Here is a 20911-nt window from a genome sequence, read left to right as displayed (position 1 = left end):
TTTTATCAATATCCCTAAAATCCTTAAGACTTTACGTTTTCTTTTTTCAAATGTATATGAGTATTTTGTCTATGTGGTAACAATGTCACACTTAAGCCTAGTCCTGAACGAGAAGCATGCTGTTCCTGATGCTTGCAGCATTCAGCCTTTCGGAGGAGCTACTTTCATGCATGGAGTAAAGACCACCAGACACTGATCCCATCTCCTCCTACACAGCTTTCCTAACACCACCCCGTTCCTCCTCCAAGCTCCCATTACATAAAAAGGAGCTTGAAATGGCATATTCCTACATTATATAAAATGTCTCCCTAAGTGTATTACTTCTGAAAGCCAAGAGTCTTACCTTTTTTTTTTTCCTTATCCCTAATTAACCTCCAGCACACTGCTAAAAGAAAGTACTCAAAAGATGCTTCCTGAAATAGCCATGGTCCAAGTTAATAAACACATGACAAGACCTTCAACCTAAATTAGGAATAAAATACACTATTTCAAACAACAAAGGGGCTGGAGAGATGACTCATAGTTAAGAGCTCTTCCAGAGGACCTGAGTTCGGTTCCCAGCACCCATGTCTGAAGGCCCACACCCACCTGATGACTCTAGCTCTAAAGAGTACAATGCCCCTTTTCCTGGCCTCTGCAGGCGCACACTGGTAGCATACATTTACACAAACAGACACAACCGTAAGTAAAAATTAAAAAAAAAAAATCTAAAAACTTAAATGTTTTAAAGTGCCGTTTTCAATCCATCAGAGCAGTAAAGGCTTACAAACAGCTAACTGTGAGGATCTAACAAGTCAATAGCGCATCACTGGCAGACTCTCTAAGTCACTGGACACAGGTGGGTACAGGCTGAGTGGCCAGTGTATGACAGCAGGTTTATCATCCAAAACTACTGAGGCAAGGGGCAGGCGATGGGAGTGGCTGGAGAATCAGTCTCTCCCCCTCAGCCTCAGCAGGTGTCTAGGCTCAAAGGGTGAAGGACGGACGGGCTCCCTCCAAGGATCACACTGCCTCCCATGATGGCATGGATCTTCTCCAACCTGGAATCTTGGGATTTAAGCACCTATCAATGTGATATCAATGCAAGCCAGCCTTTCTGGCTCACTTGGCCCTACACACGAGCATTCCTGTACCTCAAAATGGGGAGAATTAAGCCCACTAACGTCTGCTCATGCCAATCTGGGTTCCAGAAAATTCTAATAGAGGGTGCCTAACTCTGTGCTTCCTCTTGCCCTCCCATTCCACCTGTCTATTCCAACATGGTACCAAAAGGGAGCTGGGAAACGAGACTTCTCCCCAGCCCTGCTCCGTACAGAGGAAGCCCAAGTCTAAGATGAGGGGAGACTTTGGACAGCGATGCTGGGGGTTTATGTGCCTGTAGAATGAGAACCTAGTGGGTAAGGCAGAGCAAAGGACAGAGGGATAGCCGCATTCTCTGAAAACTAATATCTTCATGTATGTATTTATCCTTTGCCTGCCAACAGGTCAGCTTCATACAGGAAGGACTTTCTATCTGCATTCTAAAAAACCTACCTCACAGATAAACTGACACGTTGGCAATTCTATGGATGCTAATGTCCATCACACCACTGTTTATAACAATAACCTAAACAGTTTACATAAATAGTTTATCTCCATCTTCACCTGGGGATAAATTACACTGAAGAATCACTCTGAAAAGAAGTTAGATCTTGGGCTGGAGAGATGGCTCAGAGGTTAAGAGCACTGGCTGTTCTTCCAGAGGTCCTGAGTTCAATTCCCAGCAACCACATGGTGGCTCACACCATCTATAATGAGATCTGGTGCCCTCTTCTAGCCTGCAAGGGTACGTGTAGACAGAACACTGTATACATAGTAAATAAATAAATCTTTTTTTAAAAAATTACACTGTAGAATCACTCTGAAAGAAAGTTAGATCTTAAATGTGAAGATATTCTGTGGTGGTTGGAATAAGAAAGGCTCCATAGGTTCATGTATTTGAATGCTTAGCCACTAGGGAGTGACACTATTTGAAAGGATTAGAAAGTGTGGCCTTGTTGGAGGATGGGTGTCACTGGGAGTGAGTTTTAAGATTTCAAAAGCCCATGCCAGGCCCAGTCTGTCTGTCTGCATGCCTCTGCCCACCCCCACCCCACCCCATCGCCTATAGATGAAGATGTAGACGTCTCGGCTACATCTTCAGCACCATCTCTGCCTGCATGCCACCATGTTGATAAGGGACTAACCTCTGAAAGTGTAGGCAAACCCACAATTAAATACTTTCTATTGAAAGAGTTCTCTTGGGCATGCTATCTCTTCACAGCACAGAACAGTGACTAAGACAGAAGTTAGTACAGGGGCCAGGGAACTGCTGTGACAGGCCTGGCCTGCTGTTTGTTGGAGGAATATGGAAGACTTTGGACTAGAAAAGTGGCTGAAAGCTTGAAGCAGGGCTTAGTGGCCACCCTAGTAAGAGCATGAAGACCGTGACGAGAACAATGTGAACTGTGGGGGCCCAGTTCAAGAAGTTCAAGGTGGAAGAATATTAGTAAGTGGCCTAGAGAACATTCTTATGATATTTTGGCAAAGAATGTGGCTGCCTTCTGCCCTTTTCCTAAAAACCTGCCTGCAGCTAAACTGAAGAGTTTTGAATTAATAGCTTTGGCAGAGAGTTCAAGGTAGCCTAGTAGTGACTCTGCCCTGTGGTTATTAGTAATCACTCTTATGCAGGTCTATAATGAAGCCTATCTGCATAGGTTGAGAACCTCTGCTTTAGAGGACATGAGAAGAATTTCTCTCCAAGGCTAAGGACAGCCGCTGAGGCCAGCCATGGGTCAGGGGTGTCCCTGCTTGGAGGCCTAGAGGGGCCACTGAGGGAAGCTGTGAGGGTGACATGCAGATTGTGCTGACACCCTAAGATGTTAGAGATGCCAGAGCGTGAGATACCTACCAAAGACAGCGCTAACAGGGAGCGGAGCCAGCCCGAGAGAGAAGTGTGCTGCAGTCAGCAACACTGAGAGGAGCTGGAGATCTGAAGAGTGCTTTGACATCAGACATGGAGATGCAGAGTTTAGAGTTTGCCCAGCTGGGTTTTTGGTCTTGCTTTGTCCAGTATTTCCTCACTGTCCTCCCTTCCCTCCCTTTTGGAATGAATGGTGATGCATATTTTGTGCCATTGTATGTTGGAAGTATGTGACCTGGTTGTTTATTTTTATTTTACAGGGGATTACAGTTAAGAAAGTTCCTTGAGTCTCTGAAGAGACTTTAAACTTTGGACTTACTTTTAAACAGTATTGAGATTGTGATAGTCCCCCACAGGCTCATATATTTGAAGGCTTACTACCAGAGAGTGACACTATTTGAAAGGATTAGGAGGATTAGGGGGTGTGGCCTTGTTAGGGGATGTGTGTCACTGGAAGAAGACTTTGAGGTTTCAAAAGCCTATGCCAAAAAAAAAGGGGGGGGGGCTGGAGAGATGGCTCAGAGGTTAAGAGCACTGGCTGTTCTTCCAGAGGTCCTGAGTTCAATTCCCAGCAACCACATGGTGGCTCACAACCATCTGTAATGAGATCTGGTGCCCTCTTCTGTATACATAATAAATAAATAAATCTTAAAAAAAAAAAAAAAAAAAGCCCATGCCAAGTCCAGTATTTGTCTTTGTCTCTCTTTAACTAGGGATATAGATGTAGAACTCTCAGCTACTTCTCCAGCACCATGTCTGCCTGGGTGCTACCATGCTCCTCACCCATGATAATAATGGACTAACCTCTGAAACTAAGCAAACCCACAATATGATATGAAAACAGAGACACCAAAACAAACCAGAGAGAAGTCTCACAGAAAGCAGATCGTTAATAGTTAAATTAATATGCTCCAAGAGCTAATAAAGCTGAACAGTCCCAGTAACAGCAGGAGACTTCATGTAGCACCGACCATGTCCCTTAGGCCCTAAGCTGCATTTCCCACACACTGACTCATTTACCTTCAATATCCAGTGAAGTAGGGCTCACTCTCACTGCCTGGCTCACGGATGGCAAATTGTGGTACTAGGGTCAAATCTAGCCAGCTGCCTGAATAATAATTTTTAAGTGGCTACCAAACAACAACAACAAAAAAAAAAAAAAAAAAACAAAAAAACAAATACTTTTAAGACATGAAATTAAAATGTCAGTGTCCATAAGTAAAGTCTTATTACAACACTGCCATGATCCTTTGCTTACAAAGCTGTTCCTATCACCCACACGCAACACCCTGGGCCCTTTCACCTGCTACTCAACACAGCACCACCTTCCATGATGCACAGACCTCAACAGCACAGTCCAGGTGTGCTGGCTCAAGCTTATAAGCCCAGCACATGGGAGACTGGAGCAGGAAGACTGCTTCAAGTGTGAGGCCAGGCTGGACATACAGAGCCTCTGACTTGTCTACGCAAACATAAAAAAGAAAATAGCGGCTGGAGAGATGGCTCATTGGTTAAAAGCACTGGTTGTTCTTCCAGGGGACCCAAGTTCAATTCCCAGCACCCACATGGCAGCTCACAATTGTCTGTATCACCCTCTTCTGGCCTCTTCAGGCACCAGGCACACACGTGGTGCACAGACATAGATGTAGTCAGACCACTCATAAACATAAAATAAATACATTTAAAAAAAAAAAGAAAACAGAAAACAGACTCCAAAGTCATACACCTTTTAAAGTTCTTTTCACACTGTATCTTTATTATTTTTAACTATGCATACCTGTGCATGCTTGCACATGTGTGGATGTGGGCACATGATTGCAGGTGCCTGTGGAGGCCAGAGGTATTAAAACTTCTAAAATGGGCAATCTGTGAGCCTCCCAGTGTGGGTGCTGGGAACTGAACTGAAGTCCTCTGCAAAAGCAGTAGAGGCTCTTGACCAATGAGCCATCTCTCAAGCCCCTCTAATGTTTTTTAAATATTATTTATGTGCACTGTGTATGTGAGGGTATGTCACATGTGGCACAAGTGTCAGAATCCCTTGGAACTGGAGCTGCAGACAGTTGTGAGCTGCCCAATATGGTACTGGGATCTGAACTTGGATCCTTAAGAAGAGGTAAAAGTGGCTGGACATGGTGGCGTATGTCTTGAATCCCAGCACTCAGGAAGCAGAGGCGGGCGGATCTCTGTGAGTTCGAGGCCAGCCAGGACTACATAGTGAGACCCTGTCTCAAATGAAAACAAAAACAACAACAAAAAACCCGAAAACCAGGAGAAAGGCTGAGCTGCCCCTCCAACACCATCTTTTATCTCACTTAATGTCAGGCACTTAACTGTTAGTAACACCGTAGCTAGCTATGCCAGAATACGCCACGGGGCGCTCTGCCAGACCAAGCATTGCTCGTAACACCCTAACCTCCACTACCACACAGCGCTCAGTACGGAGAGCAGGGATCACAGACTAGAACACCTCGAACAAAGCACCTCATCACTCACAATGTCTTCCCAAAAATAACAAGGGAAGAAATGAGGCCACAACCATATCAGATCTCAAAATGGTTCATTTGATAACCCAGTGAAGAAAGACACTTATAAATGGTGAGTCAATTACACTGTATTGGATTACAGAAGCCAAGAACTGTGTCCAGAGAAAAATTTAATATTTGACTAAAATTTAATATTTGAAATGAAGACAGTTACTCAAAAGAACAGTCTGTGTGGAACAGTGATAACTATGAATATTTTCAAAAAATGCAGGAAAATATTAACTCAGGGGCTGGTGAGATGGCTCAGTGGGTAGAAGGTATTTACCACTAAGTCTAACGGCCTGAGAGCGGTCCCTGAGATCCACAAAGTCTGACGGCGGTGCGGTCCCTGGGATCCACTAAGTCTGACGGCGGTGCGGTCCCTGGGATCCACTAAGTCTGACGGCGGTGCGGTCCCTGGGATCCACTAAGTCTGACGGCGGTGCGGTCCCTGAGATCCACTAAGTCTGACGGCCTGAGAGCGGTCCCTGAGATCCACTAAGTCTGACGGCGGTGCGGTCCCTGGGATCCACTAAGTCTGATGGCGGTGCGGTCCCTGGGACTCAGACCGCAGAAGGAGAGAACCGACTCTTGCAAGGTGCCCTGACCTCACAAGAACACACAAATCAAAAGCTAGGAAAAAGGAAGGGAAAAAGGAAGGCAACCTGCAATAAAATCTGTAAAGATGTGTAACAACTGACAGTGGTAGGTAGAGTGGAGCAAAGGGAGGAGTACCTGAACAAATTTATAAACCCTAAAGAAATGTAAGATGTACAGAATCTGTGGAGTCTTGATAGTATGTCTTCATGAATTCAGCCGAGCATGAGAAGGCCCCAAGTGCTTTATAGAAACCCATCAATGTATAGTCACTGCTACAGCCCCCAACACTTGCAATTCTTTACTGCCAATAATAATAATAATTTAAAAATATAATAATAATAATAATAATTTTAAAATGGGCTGGAGAGATGGCTCAGTGTTTAAGAATACTTGCTCTTGCAGAGGACCTCAGTCTCAACTCCCAGAACCCACATGGCGGCTCACAACTATCTCTAACTCCAGTTCCAGGGGGATACAACACCCCTTCTGATCTCTGTAGGTACCAGGCACACACAGGGTACACAGACAAACCTGAACGCAAACACTCATATAATAAAAGAAAAAGAAAAAATTTTTTTCAGCTGAGGACCGAACCCAGGGCCTTGTGCTTGCTAGGCAAACGCTCTACCTCTGAGCTAAATTCCCAAACAAGAAATTTTTAATAATAAATCAACACCCCAATACTGAAGTGAAGAGATATCCTTCTTCCGTCTACCTCCACACACCTAATCAGGTTTCTATGTCCAGAAACATGAATGATTAGACAGACATATAAATGATTGATTACAGATTGGTCGATCTTAAAAGTATCTCCATTTCACTCTCCAGGCAACATAAAGTAAATGTGAGTCCCATTTTGCAGATAAAATAAAAAGTTTCAAGTCAAAAGGGTTGAATATCTAGGTGTGGTGCCACATACCTACAACCCTAGCACTCAGGAGACTGAGGCAGGAGGATCTCCTGGAGTTAAGGTCAGTCGTCTAGGCTGCACCATGAGTTCAAGACCAGCTTAGGTGACAAATTAAGACTCCATCTTGTGGTGGTACTGTGTTCCCTGAAATATTGTGCACGCTAATAACTTATCTGGGGTCAGAGAACAGGACGGCCACAATATTAAACATAGAAGTTAGGCCATAGTAGCACATGCCTTTAATCCCAGCACTCGGGAGGCAGAGCCAGGAGGATCTCTGTGAGTTCAAGGTCACATTGGAAATAGCTAGGCATGGTGACTCACATCTTTAATCCCAGAAAGTGAGCCTTTAATCCCAGGGAGTGATGACAGAAACTAGAAAGATATATGAGGCGTGAAGACCAGAAACTAGAAGCATTTGGCTGGTTAAGCTTTTAGGCTGAGCAGCACAGTTCAGCTGAGACCCATTCGGATAAGGGCACAGAAGCTTGCAGTCTGAGGAAACAAGACCAGCTGAGGAACTGGTGAGGTGATGTGAGGTAGCTGTGGCTTGTTCTGCTTCTCTGGTCTTCCAGCATTCACCCCAATAACTGGCCTCAGGTTTGATTTTATTAATAAGACCTCTTAAGCTTCCTGATACATCTAGCGTTCAAGGAGTAAGTGGTTAAAAACTCACCAAAGCAAACAGATGACAGAGCTGGGTTCAGATTTAGAGTTGTCTAAGTGTGTAGATCAGCCTAGAGAGGCTGCAAACAGAAAACTACTCACCAAACAAGGCGGAAGAGCTGACTGCCTACAGCCTCTACAGCCCTTCCTTCCATTTGCTAACAGAAACTGCCTTTCCTTTTTTAAATAATTTATTTGTATTTTATGTACAATGGTATTCTGCCTGCATGTACATCTGCGTGAGGGTGTCAGATCCCCCAGAACAGGAGTTATAGACAGTTGTGAGCTACCAGGTAGGTGCTGGGCCTTGAACCCAGGTCTTCTGGAAGAGCAGTCGGTACTCCCAACCACTGAGCCATCTCTCCAGTCCTTCCTTCCATCTGCTAACAGAAATTGCCTCTCTAACCAGACATATTCCTGTCTAACTAAAAGATACATTGATGTCTCCTTCTAAGTAGACAGCCACCTCTTGGCTATCTACTTAGCAACCCTCCTTACACCCCTTCCCCTGCTGCTTGGATATTTTAGATACAACTCCAGCAGTGCTCCTGGACCCAAAGATCAAGGTCTATGTCCTAGGAATGATGAAGAAACCACTAGTCCCCAAGACAGTGGACTGACTGCCCAATATCTTCAGACTCCTGTCCATGAGAGACACATTAGTAATAAGTTGGAGGCCGAGGCAGCTGCTGCAAAATCAGAACAAGGTTACGTTACACAGTGAAAACCTGTCTCCAAAAAAATAAATAAAATTTAATGACAAACTCACCCCAACAAGGAAAGTACTATCAAGAGTGCTACAGAGATGGCTCAGTGGTTAAGTGATCCACCCACATGGCAGCTCACAGCCCTCTACAGCCAGGTCCAGGGGATCTGATGCCCTCTTCTGGCCTCTCCAGGCAGTGCATGCTCATGGTACACAAACATACATGCAGACTAAACTCCATACATAGTAAATAAAAATAAATAAAATCTAAAATAAAAATGTTTAAAGAAATATACTATTATATGACAAAGAAAAGATTTGACAGCCACTTCTAAAGGGCATAGTAGCACACAACTTTATTTCCAGCATTTGGGTGGCAGAGGCATAAAAATCTCTGAGTTCAAGGCCAGGCTGGTCTACATCCAGGCCAGCTGGAGCTACACAGTAAGACTCTGTCTCAAAAAAAACATACGAACTATTTACCAGCACATTAAGTTTGGAAAATTAAGCTCTACTTTAAAAATAAGAGATTATGCAGGGCAGTGGTGGCACAGACCTTTAATCCCAGCACTCAGCAGACCCGGATCCCTTCATTGAAGGCCAGCCTGGTTTACAAAATAAGTTCCAGGACAGCCAGGGTTACACAGAAAAATTCTATCTCCAAATCCCCTTTCCCCAAAAACTTGGAAGTGAAAACAAGCTGGAAGACAAGGGCAGATACTCATAACTGCCACTGTCTCCCTGTCAAAAGGAACACTAAGGCACCCGAGAGCCGGGGGCCTCAGCCGAGGACAGCAGACCTCCACAGCTCATTAGCAATGTGGAGCAGGACAGCACACCAGAGGACTTCTGCAAGTCCTTTCCACTTCTGTCCCTGGAAGAGGAGGAGCAACAGGCACCTTGTCACCCTGCTTTCTGGCCCACAGCACTCACCCCTGTGCAGCTGAGTCACAGTACTTGAGAAAGTCCTTCAAGTCCACAAGCCCTAGCAGCAGCTCAACCTAGCTGCAAATATTCTCTCATCCTGCCAGCACTCTCCTATCCCGCTGCAGTAGGGGTGTCTCAGAATCCTTGTCTTCCCACTTGTACAGGAAAAGAAGCAACACACACACACACACACACACACACACAGAGAGAGAGAGAGAGAGAGAGAGAGAGCGAGAGAGCACTCTGATTACAAGTATCTAACATTTTTTAAAACATAAATATAAAAGAGACCAAAATGAACAGCCTGGGCTATGCAGTCAGACCCTACTAAGGAAGGAGAGGGGAGGGGAGGGGAGGAGGGAGGGGGAGGAAGGAGCCACTTCACATGGTGTTGGATAGCTTGACGCTTGCTCACTTTTCCAAAGTGACACTGCCAGTGCCACAGGTATGTCTCAGTCCTTGTTTACAGTCCTCTCTGCTCTACCCAGCCCATCACTGCATCCTGACTCAAAGGGAGTACTCCCGCTGCATCTGTAGCAAAGAAAATAACTCGGCAAACAGTCCAAAGCATGCTGAGACTAGCAGAATATCAGACTCCAAAGGCATCCACATTTTAGCTGTACAACTCCAGATAATGTTACTCCAAAAGGGGCAGCCATAAAAGCAGGCACGGGGGCTCAAGCCTGTAATCCAGCACTTCGGAGGATGTTTTAGTTCAAGGGAAGTGGAGAGACTTCAGAGATGTGGCTGAATTAAAGAAAGTGGAGGCTGGGGAGATGCTCAGGGAGTAAAGTACATACCATATAAACATGACCCAACCTCAGATCCCCCACCTTCATATAAAAATCAAAAATAATAATCATCATCATTAAAAAAAAAAAAAAAAAACAAGCACACTATTTGAAATTAACCTGGATTATCCATATGAAACTGATCCAATCACATGGCGTTATTTTTATGTGAAGGCGTTATTTTTAACCCCAGCACTTGGGGACAGAGGCAGATGGATCTCTGAGCCTGGTCTACAGAGCAAGTTCTAGGACAGCCAGGGCTACAACAGAGAAATCCTGTCTTGGGGGAAAAACAAACAAACAAACAAACAAACAAAAAAGATAGTCAATGTTGCTGGGGGTGGTGGCACACGCCTTTAATCCCAGCACTCGGGAGGCAGAGGCAGGCCTGGACCACGACCACAGAGTGAGTGCCAGGAAAGGTGCAAAGCTATACAGAGAAACCCTGTCTTGAAAAACCAAAAAAAAAAAAAAAAAAGATAGTCAATGTTAACAACATTTCATTGTTTTACGAAGAACGAGCCATACTGATTGTTAAAAGTAGAACTGAGGAGTAGCAGGAATTACTGGAGAAGCAGGAGGCACGATGGTTTTTTGTTATTTTAGGAATATTCTGAAGCCATTTGAGTGACCAATCCCTGGGAACACAGATTCAGGTCACCCCAAATTCCATGTTCCAATGTCGAACGATATTACAACATTTCATCAAGTGAAATATGGATGTGTTTGTGCTTCCTGGTCAGATGGATCCAAAGACAGAAGTACTCCAGTTCTTGCCCAACCCAGTGCCCCCTTGCAGTGCACTCAAGAAACCATCCTTCTACAAAAGTAAATAAAATCTAAAACGATGCCAACTCTTAAAAATAATGTCCTTCTGGATATTGATGACATTGAGAAGTCAATATTATAAGTATGCTCATAGTATTATATCAATATTAAAAGAAGAGTAATGGAGCTCAATTTCCAGCAGGTATTACTGAAATGCTACACTTGTGATTACTTATGGATAACTATGAGGGAGAACATGAGCAGGAAGACAGATGAAACTAAACTGGCATTGTCAGAGCTGGTAATGGTATGTAAGAATACATATCTTAGGGGCTGGAGAGATGGCTCAGCAGTTAAGAGCACTGGCTGTTCTGCCAGAGGTCCTGAGTTCAATTCCCAGCAACCACATGGTGGCTCACAACCATCTGTAACAAGAACTGGCACCTTCTTCTGGCCTGCAGGCATGCATGCAGACAGAGCACTGTATACATAATAAATTTTTTAAAAAAAGAATACATTATCTTAGTTCAATATTTTATTTTTCTTCTTCTTCTTCATGATGCTGAGGATCAAACCCAGGGCCTTGTGCATGCCAGGCGAGGATTCTACCACTGAGTTATACAACTCCAGTGGTTCTCAACTTGTGGGTCACAATCCCTTTGGGGGTCAAATGACCCTTTCACAGGGGTTATCTAAGGCCATTGGAAAACACAGGCATTTACATTATGATTCCTAACAGTAGCAAAATTACAGTTAGGAAGTAGCAGTGGAAATACCTTTATGGTTGAGAATCACCACTACATGAGGAACTTACTGAAGGGTCACAGAGTCAGGAAGGTTGATAACCACTGATAAACTTTTGTCACAACCTTTCCACAAAGCAACAAGACCTTGACCAAAATGACAACAAAGACTGCTTAACATACATATTATAACACTTCTTGGTTTTTCAAGACAGGGTTTCTCTATGTAGCCCTCACTGTCCTGGAACTCTTCTGTAGACCAGGCTGGCCTCGAACTCACAAAGATCCACCTGTCTCTGCCTCCCAGTGCTGGGATAAAAGGCGTGGCCACTGCCACCACCACCACCACCAGGCTAACACAGACAGACTTCTCAACAGCTCGATCCTCTTCCTATTAACATTATCCTAGCTCAGTTCTGTTTCTTAATAACCTTGCAACTTCTGGTTCCATCCATTATACTACAGTCTCAACTCCTGCCCTACTTACTAACTTTATGAGCTTAACCAAGTCCCCCAACCTCTAACATGCCAGTTCTTCATCTTCCAGAGGAGGATATTCATCCTTGCCCAGTTTCTCTGAGTTGCCAAGAAGATTATCTGAAATGAAAACTCCAGAGCAGAACAGCAGTTCTGGAAACCCATGAGCATCATCCTCTGCAGCTATCGTTCACCTACTTGACAGACTGTCTCCCTCGACTGAGCCCTCAACTCAGGCATAAGCATCTGGTGCTGGTAAGGCTACACAGCTCCCCACCGCCTCCCCTCGAATGTCCTCATCTTCCTGTCCAGCATCTCCTCCCTAGACCCTCCAGGATCCCACTCCCCCTGTCCCCAGCCAGTCTTTGCTAGCTCTGTTACAATCACCCCCTCGCTGTTGTTCAGTCTTTCCCCGCTCTAGCACTCCACTTCCCTCAAACCCCACTTTGGCCCCTTTTCACCCTTCAGCTAACACCCAATGACTCAAGCAAATCCGCCAAGGCAGAAAATAGACTGATGGTTGCAGGGAGGAAGGGAGGGAGTAGGAGCAAGCGACTGCTAATGGGTACAGATCTCTTTCGAGGAGGTAAAAATGTTGTGGGATTGCTGTCAGGTGGCACGATCCTGTGAATAGACTTAAAAGCTAGTAAGCTGTACTTTAATGGTACTTCCAAAGCATGCATTTTATAGTGTAGAAGGATATCGCCAATAAAAATGTGTCTGTCAGACACTCAACACACTACTGTGCTCGCCCTGCCCACCACACGCCCATTTGTCCAGCCAACCTCGGCGAGTGTCCGGAAGCTCCCGCCGTTCCGGCAACCCCTAGGTCCCGGAGGGGCAACCGGGGGTCCAGATCACTTGGTTCTGCACAGCCGGGCGCCGAGGGCCCCCGAGCTTTGCGCAACCCGGGGCGGCTCAACCTTTAGGAGCCGCAGCCCTCCGGCGCGCGGCCGGTCACGTCCGGCTTGGTCCCCGCGGGGCGGTGCCACGCCAGGGAAGCCCACCTGTGTCAGCGGCGCGGACTCCCCTTCGAGCCGCAGCGGGCGGGCAGCAGGGAAGCGGGAGCGCGGGCGCACAGCGGCCCGGGTGTGCACGCCGCCGGCTCAGGCCTCCATGGTTCCGCCGCTCAGCGGCTCCGGCTCCGGCTGAGCTCCGGCCCCGGAGATGTCGGTACGGAGACGCGGGGGCCGGAGTGAGAAGAGGGAAGCGGCTGAGGACGCGGCTAGGAACTGAACGGCCGGGCGCGCACCAGCAGCAGGCGGTCCCGTGGCACGACAGACGCGTGGGCTTCTGGGAAATGTAGTCCTTCTGGCGTTCCTTCCTCCTAGCGTCTCCCGGGCAACCACATAGCCACGTGGCAAAGTGTAGATGCCTCAAACTCCAGGCTCCCGGAGCTAGAGCCTGGTACTGGTAATTTGAGATTAAGGCCCCTGTTCATTCCTGCTGGATAACCACACCAGCGTCGAACAAATCTTTTGCGGACAATGAAGAACTGAAAAATAAAATATTTTTAACGGAAAGATCTAGACCCTTCAGCAATATAATCAGGATGAGTCCCACCAGAATAAGAATCACTATCGTAGTGCCAATGTAGTGCCAAACGTATGGTATTTGCCTGAGAGGCTAAAGAAGGATTGTTCCGAGTTCAAGGCCAGCATGGGCTGCATAGCGAACGACAAGCCAGCCACTGCTGCATAGCAAGAGTCTGTCTCAAAACAAAACAAATAGTATGGAATTTGAACCTGTAATCCCACGACTTGAATGATGAAGGCCATCTGCTATATAAGGAGACCAGCCAGGCTACACAAAACACTGTCTTTATAGTAAATATAGAATTTTAAGTCAAATGACCTGAAGTCACCAAATTAACAGCTTTGAGTATTTTACCTCTCCTCATCTAAAATATGTACATAATTGCAGCCATTATGGTAATAACCATCCATGTTATGGACTGTTTCCCATGTGCTATTCACCGGTATTTTTATTTTTCTAAATAACCCTATAAAACAGCTATTGCTATTACTTTCACTATATAATCGCCATGTGCCAACATTCTCTGTAAAGTGCTGTATAAATATTAGACTTTACTTTTCCATCTATGTATTTATTGGGAGGAGCAAGTGCATGCCGCGGAACAAGTGAGGAGAATGGGGGACAGCTTGTGGGAGTTGATTTTCTCCTATGCATATGGAGCCTGGGATGGATTCGGGTAATTGGGATTGGCAACAAGCACCTTTTCCCATTGAGCCACAGTGCCAGCTTAGACATTCTTTTACAATATCAATTGCCAGTAACTTCACTAAGATGGCAGAACAGCAAAGCATACTAAAACACAAGGTGCCTGCTGATCTAGCTAAAAAGAGAAAGGCACACTTTCCCAGCAGCTGGGAAGTAGAATCAGGAGGATCAAGGTCATCCTTGGCTATATAGTAAATTCAAGGCCTCAAGGCTGGCCTGGGCTACCTGAGACATTCTCTTTTGTTTTGTTTTTTTTGAGACAGGATTTCTCTATGTAACCTTGGATGTCCTGTAACTGGCTCGGTAGAGCAGTCTGGCCTCAAATTCACAGATATCCACCTGCTTCTGCCTCTCAAGTGTTGGGATTAAAGGCATGCCTCACCACTGCCTGGCTGACCTTAAAAATATCAAAAAGTTGCTGGGCGGTGGTGGCACAGGCCTTTGATTTAAAATAAATAAATAAGTAAATAGGGCTGGGGAGACTAAGGTGCTAGCATGAGTGAGGACCTCAGTTGGAATCCCCAGAACTCATGTAAAGCTATGTGCAGTAGCACATAGTTGTAATCCCAGCACTCCATGAGCCAAATGGAGGATGGAGATGTAGAATCCACAGAAGCATCTGAACTAACATGGAACACACAATGGCAAACAAGAGACCCTATCTCAAACAAGATAGAAGGCAAAGACTCCAAGGTTGCCCTCTGACCTCTACATATTGGGAACAGGCAAAGCACCTTGTCCAGAGGACTGCCATTTTGACTTCAGACTCCATTTTACCTTTGGGTGAAACAAAGTTCAAGTTTCCAGGCCCTGGGGCAGTTGGAGACTTACCAATTGCTAACCCACCTCCTCCTTAAGTAATAGAAATAGTCTGTTATGTATCTTTAGTTCTCTAAAAACATTATGGCTGTTCCTTTTTTTTTTTTTTTTTTTTTTTGAGCTGAGGATTGAACCCAGGGCCTTGCACTTGCTAGGCAAGCGCTCTACCACTGAGCTACATCCCCAACCCCATGGCTGTTCCTAACAACAAAAAGAACCAGTGAGTCTGATGCTTGGACTGAAAAGCTTACATTCTGTGGGGATTGACAATGATGGAACATGTAGGGAAAGCCTTAATCTTTGAATCCTGATCGGTGGGAAAATTGTAACTGCAACTTATTATAAAAGAAAAATAAGCTAAGCATGATGGTATGTGCCTTCAACCCTAGCACTAGGGAGGCAGAGACAGGAGGATCTCTGAGTTTGAGGCTAGCTTGGTCTATAGAATGCGTTCCAGGACAGCCAGGGTTGTTACATTGTTTTGAAAAAAACAAAACAAAACAAACAACAAATAAAAGAAAAAAAAAAAGGAAGGAAGAAAAAGAAAGAAAGGAAGAAAAAAATCAGGCTATGGTGGCTCATATCTATTTCCCTATGCAGCCAAGAAGCAAAAGAGGGGTGCCAACTCACTATCTGCTTTCTCCTTTTCCTCTTTTATACAGCCAGGTGGTGGTGGTGCATGACTTTACTGCCAATACATGGAAGGCAGAGGCAGGCAGATCTTTGAGTTTGAGGCCAGCCTGGTCTACAGAGCAAGTTCCAGGACAGCCAGGATTACACAGGGAAACTCTGTCTCAAAAAAAAAAAAGAAAGAAAGAAAGAAAGAAAGAAAGAAAAATAGTGTGCCCTTCAATCCATGGAATGGTGCCACCCACATTCAGGCCAATAATTGAGTTAATCCTCTCCTGTTAATCCAGGCTTCAGTTAATCCTATCCAGAACACCTGAGCAGACATACACAGGGGTATGCTTCAATCTTCTACGTGATTCTAAGCCAAACAGACACAGATAACGAACAATCAAGAACTGTTTGCATTGTGCTCTAGACTTGGTCCTGTCCTTGTGTTGCATAAGGATTCTTGGGGAGCTGCAGGCTTTACACACAGTCAAAATGTGCTCAGTTACCAGGAAGGAAAGAACAGCTGGCGTAGCTTAGTTCCAACCCCAAAGGAATGGCTTTTGAACAAATAGATTTTGAAAATTAGCGGATTCAAATCTTCAACATCTTCACAATGGAATTTGCACCTGCAGATATAAAGGTGCATTCCCACTAGTATTAAAACAAAACTCCTCTGAACCAACACAAAGTTATTCCAGAAGTAATACTAAATACCACCGAAGCCTTGCAGGGATCAGTACTTCCCAGTCAACAGATCACCTTGGCTTTGAACTCATGGAAATGTCTACTGTGTTTACCTAGCTGATATTGTGCCCATGCCACGATTTTTTGTGACTGTTCTCCTTTCCCCTGTGTTAGAACATCTAACTTTAGTCTGTTTGGGTCAGAGAGTGTATTTGTATGGTAGCTGTCATTTCTTTTGTAATTTACTGGGGTTTGTGAATGGAGTTCTGTATATTGGCGAGAGCATGCATTTCAAGAAAAAGCCACACTCTTGTGTCTGTTACAGCCAGGCAGCTCACCGTGTAGCTCAGGTCTTCAGTGTCCTATCTGGTTGTTCTGTCCATGAGAGATGGTGGGTTGGTTAGTTGGTTGGTTTGGTTGGTTGGTTTGTGGTGCTGGAGATCAAATTCAGTACACACTGGGCAAACACTCCACCACTGAGCAGCACCTAGATGATAGGGTACTGGGCCTCTAGCTATTAATGCAGGAACATTTATCTGTGTCCCAATTCTTTCAGGATTTGTTTCATATTCATTGATGGTCTATTATTAGATACAATCACATATTTCTTTTGTAATATCCACTCACCTTCAAGATCCATGTTTTCTTTTTCTTTTCTTTCTTTCTTTTTTTGTTTTGGTTTTTTTGAGACAGCGTTTCTTTGTGTAGTCCCGCCTGCCCTGGATCTTCCTCTGTAGAACATGTTTTCTTTAGGAGGCGGAGGTAGCAGAATTCAAAGTTCAAAGCCAACGGTGGCTATGGCAAACACTGGTAACCCCAGCACTCGGGAGTTGGAGGAAGGAGAATTGGGAGTTGAAAGTCATTCTCAGCTAGCTACAAAGCCAGTTTAGGTTACTTAAGACCCTGTCTCTTAGCTGGCCGTGGTGGCACATCCTTTAATCCCACCACTCAGGAGGCAGAGACAGGAGGAGCTCTGAGTTCGAGGCCAACCAGGGGCTACACAGAAAGAAGACTCTGTCTCCACAAAAGAAAACAAACAAAACCAAAAGCCAACCACGTGACCCGAAAGCTTTGCTTATTCTCCTGTGCCTTGGATGCATATCACCTGCTCAAAAGTAAGCAAGCGCATTCTAACTTTCTACTGTGCAAGCGACACCGAGACCGTCCCCAGACTGTTCCCGTTCCTTCCTGTTGTTGTGTTACAATACTCTGACGAAAACAACTTAGAGGAACCTTGGAATGCCCAGAGGCAGTGGCAGCTGGGTCTGGTTGGAACACATCTATAACCCTAGCATAGCCAGAATATGCAATGTTCTAGGTGCAATCTGGAGGACTGCACAAACAAAGCCAACAACTACAAGCCGGGCCTCATTTTAAAATGTCCAGCTGGGGGACTGGAGAGATGGCTCAGTGGTTAAGAGCAGACCTGGGTTCAATTCTCAGCACCCACAGGGCAGCTCACAACTGTTTGTAACTCCAGTTCTGGGGGATCTGACACCCTCACACCAATACACATAAAGTAAAATTAAATAAATGACCAGCTGTATTGATTCATATAATAGTCATGAGAACATTTCAGAATAGGTATGTTATAGTTTCAATGTATTTGTCCCTCCAAAATGTGCCTGTTAGAACTTAAATCCCAGGGTGATGCTATTTAGAGAGGATGCCTTCCGGATAACAATCTCTAACTCTTTTTACAAACAAATAATCTAGGTAAAGATTTGAAAAAAAATAGGACTGCAGGGCTGGAGAGATGGCTCAGAGGTTAAGAGCACCGACTACTGCTCTTCCAGAGGTCCTGAGTTCAATTCCCAGCAACCACATGGTGGTACACAACCATCTGTAATAAGATCTGGCGCCCTTTTCTGTACACATAATAAATAAATCTTTAAAAAAAAAATAGGACTGCATAGGTGTGGAGTGATCAGATCTAGTTACGTGGGACCTTGAGCCAAAGTCGGTAAAAATTTATTTCAATCACATTAGATCATGCTTTATTTTAAAGTTTAACTTTTATGTGTATGGGTGTTTTGCCTGCATGTATGTCTGTGCACCACTTGTATGTCTGGTGCCTGAGAAGACCAGAAAAGGCCATGAGATCCCCTGGAACTGGAGTTAACAGATGACTATGGGCCACCATGTAGGTGCTAGGCATTGAACCTAGATCTCTAGAAGAGTAGCCAATGCTCTTAAGTGCTGAGACATCTCTCCAGCCATGTTTCACAGAAGGATTTAATTGCTCAATAATGATGATGCTAGTCTTACTCAGCAAAATGAATGTTCCAGAAGCCAGCACCATGAACTATAGGCTTTATGCCCTATGTGTATTGTTCTGTGTTTTTTGTTTTTTGTTTTTTGTTTTTTGTTTTTTGCTTTTTGTGTGTGGAGCAGTGGGGTGTGACTTCCTGGGGGACACCTTGCCCCAGAGTCACTAGATGTTTAAAAAAGTCTGAAGCTCCTTTTCCAAGAGCCACTAACATGTCACAGGAAGAGATGCCTATAATTTGGTGAGTTAGCACCTGGTCATTCCTAACTGAATTACAGTTGTTTCTACTCCCAAACCTTTAGCAATGTCTTGCAAGGCACCATGGGAGGATCAGGGCACAAAGACACCAGCCTGTGATACACAGCCAACTGCCCTCAAGGGAACTGGGGCAAGGTCACCTAGATAAGAAGCCCTGGGAGGGCCTTCCCGAGAACAGAGGCTGGAGAGGCTCTGCAGAGGAGGAGGGGGAGGACATGGGGCCCTAATACAGCTGGGAGAATCAAGCCCCCCCAAAGTGGACTGCTGGTATCAGTTATACAGCAACTGAAGCCAGCGGAGAAGCAAAGACCTACTGAAGGAAGAGGGGTCCTGACCAGCAGCCTGCAGGGACCACCTGAACTAAAACATTATACCAAGGGTTGGCAGACAGACCTGATGCAATGTCTAAAAACTTTTGGTTGGCCCTCTGTTTTTCCCCACTCCACCAGATCTGACAGCTTTTTCCTGATTAGTCCTGTTTGTGTGCTCCGTGTTCAGCCAATCAGGGCCCAACTGACACCAACTGGTACCCTATAAATCTGGACTTTAGAGGTCTTCAGGGATGGATCAGCAGTTAAGAGCACTGACTTACTCTTGCAGAGTACTGGGGTTCAACTCCAAGCACCCACATAATGGCTCACAAATGTCCTTTTCTGGCCTTCTCTGGCACCAGATATGCAAATGATACACAGTCATACATGCAGACAAAACACTCATACACACTTAAAAATAAAGATGTCTATACCCCCACAACACTTGATCTTAAATTTTAACTATTCTGGTGGGTTCTCAATGGGGTTCTAATTTGCATTTTCCTGATGAAACGTATAATTAATATTTGTGGGCCCATTTTCTTCTCACACTGTCCAGTTTAGAGTATGAAATGACTATGCTGAGTGGCTCTTTTTTCTTTTGTTTAAAACAGGGTCTCACTCTGTAACCAAGGAAGACTTTGAATTCCCAGAGACGCACCTGCCTTAAGATTCCAAGTGCATGTACCAACACCCCTAAAAATGCCTTATATTTCAGAATTATAAACTATATCAAATTTAAAATCAGTTTAGCACAAGGGCATTGATAGATGGAGACCATATAATTCAGAGCCACAGTGTGTTCCTAAGTATGATATTATAGATAATAGATGATACTAAGTAACTAGATGATGCAGACAGATAATAAATGATAGATGGTACTGGTTTTTCTTTAGATTTATTTGTGTGTATGAGTTATGAACTAGATTTGCTGATGGTTATGAGCCACCATGTGGGTGTTGGGAACCAAACTTAGGTCTTCTGCAAAAGCAACAAGTGTTCTTAACTGCTGAGTCCCAGTAGTACTGTTTTCATGAATAGTTCCATAACCAAGGGGCTGGAAGCTGGCTCATGGAACTCATACAGCTTTCTTGGGCAGACAAGCAAATAAAGGAACAGAGATTTGGAGGGCAGATGGAAGGCATCCAGCAAGCTCACCGATAGATTAGAAACCAGGCACAGTAGTGCAGGCCTTTAATTTCAGCACTCAAAAAGCTGAAGCATGTGGATCTGTGAGTTTGATACCAGCCTGGTCCAGGCCAGCCAAGGCTATAGAGAGACCATGTCTCAAAAAAAGAGGTTTGGAAGCATAGTGACTATAGTAGAGCATTTATGCAACATGCTTAGGGTCCTGGGTTTAATCTCTAGCATCAAATCCTCCAAGAAATGTATTCGGAGGATATATAAAAGTATAAAACAGCTAGAAGCAGGAGAGATGGCTCAGTGGTTAAGAGGCTGTCCTTCCAAAGGACCCAGGTTCAAGTCCCAGCATCCACATGTCAGTTCATAACTCTTAACTCCAGTTCCAGGGAATCTGTCATCCTCTTCTGACACCAAAATCCATCTGGTCAGACATACAGGTAGACAAAACACATATTCACATAAAATAAAGACAGATTCAAACACAATAGGAAGTCAGTCTGAAGTTTATAGCTCAAAA

At 44.8% G+C, this 20911-nt stretch overlaps 1 protein-coding gene across 1 annotated transcript in view; it reads right to left on the bottom strand.

Moving 5' to 3' along the window:
• Dym (dymeclin) overlaps positions 1 to 13328 on the bottom strand; it is a 277340-nt gene extending 264012 nt beyond the window's left edge. The window contains exon 1 of the mRNA XM_036205223.1: positions 13059 to 13328. The gene's annotated coding sequence lies outside the window, so the exon portion shown is untranslated. The remainder of the gene's footprint in view (positions 1 to 13058) is intronic.
• Between the last annotated feature and the right edge of the window lie 7583 nt (positions 13329 to 20911).

The sequence above is a fragment of the Onychomys torridus genome, chromosome 13, assembly GCF_903995425.1.
Source record: "Onychomys torridus chromosome 13, mOncTor1.1, whole genome shotgun sequence".
In the NCBI taxonomy this organism is placed as follows: Eukaryota; Metazoa; Chordata; class Mammalia; order Rodentia; family Cricetidae; genus Onychomys; species Onychomys torridus.
Note: the sequence above shows the minus strand (reverse complement) of the source record. Positions and strands in the feature narration are given on the sequence as shown.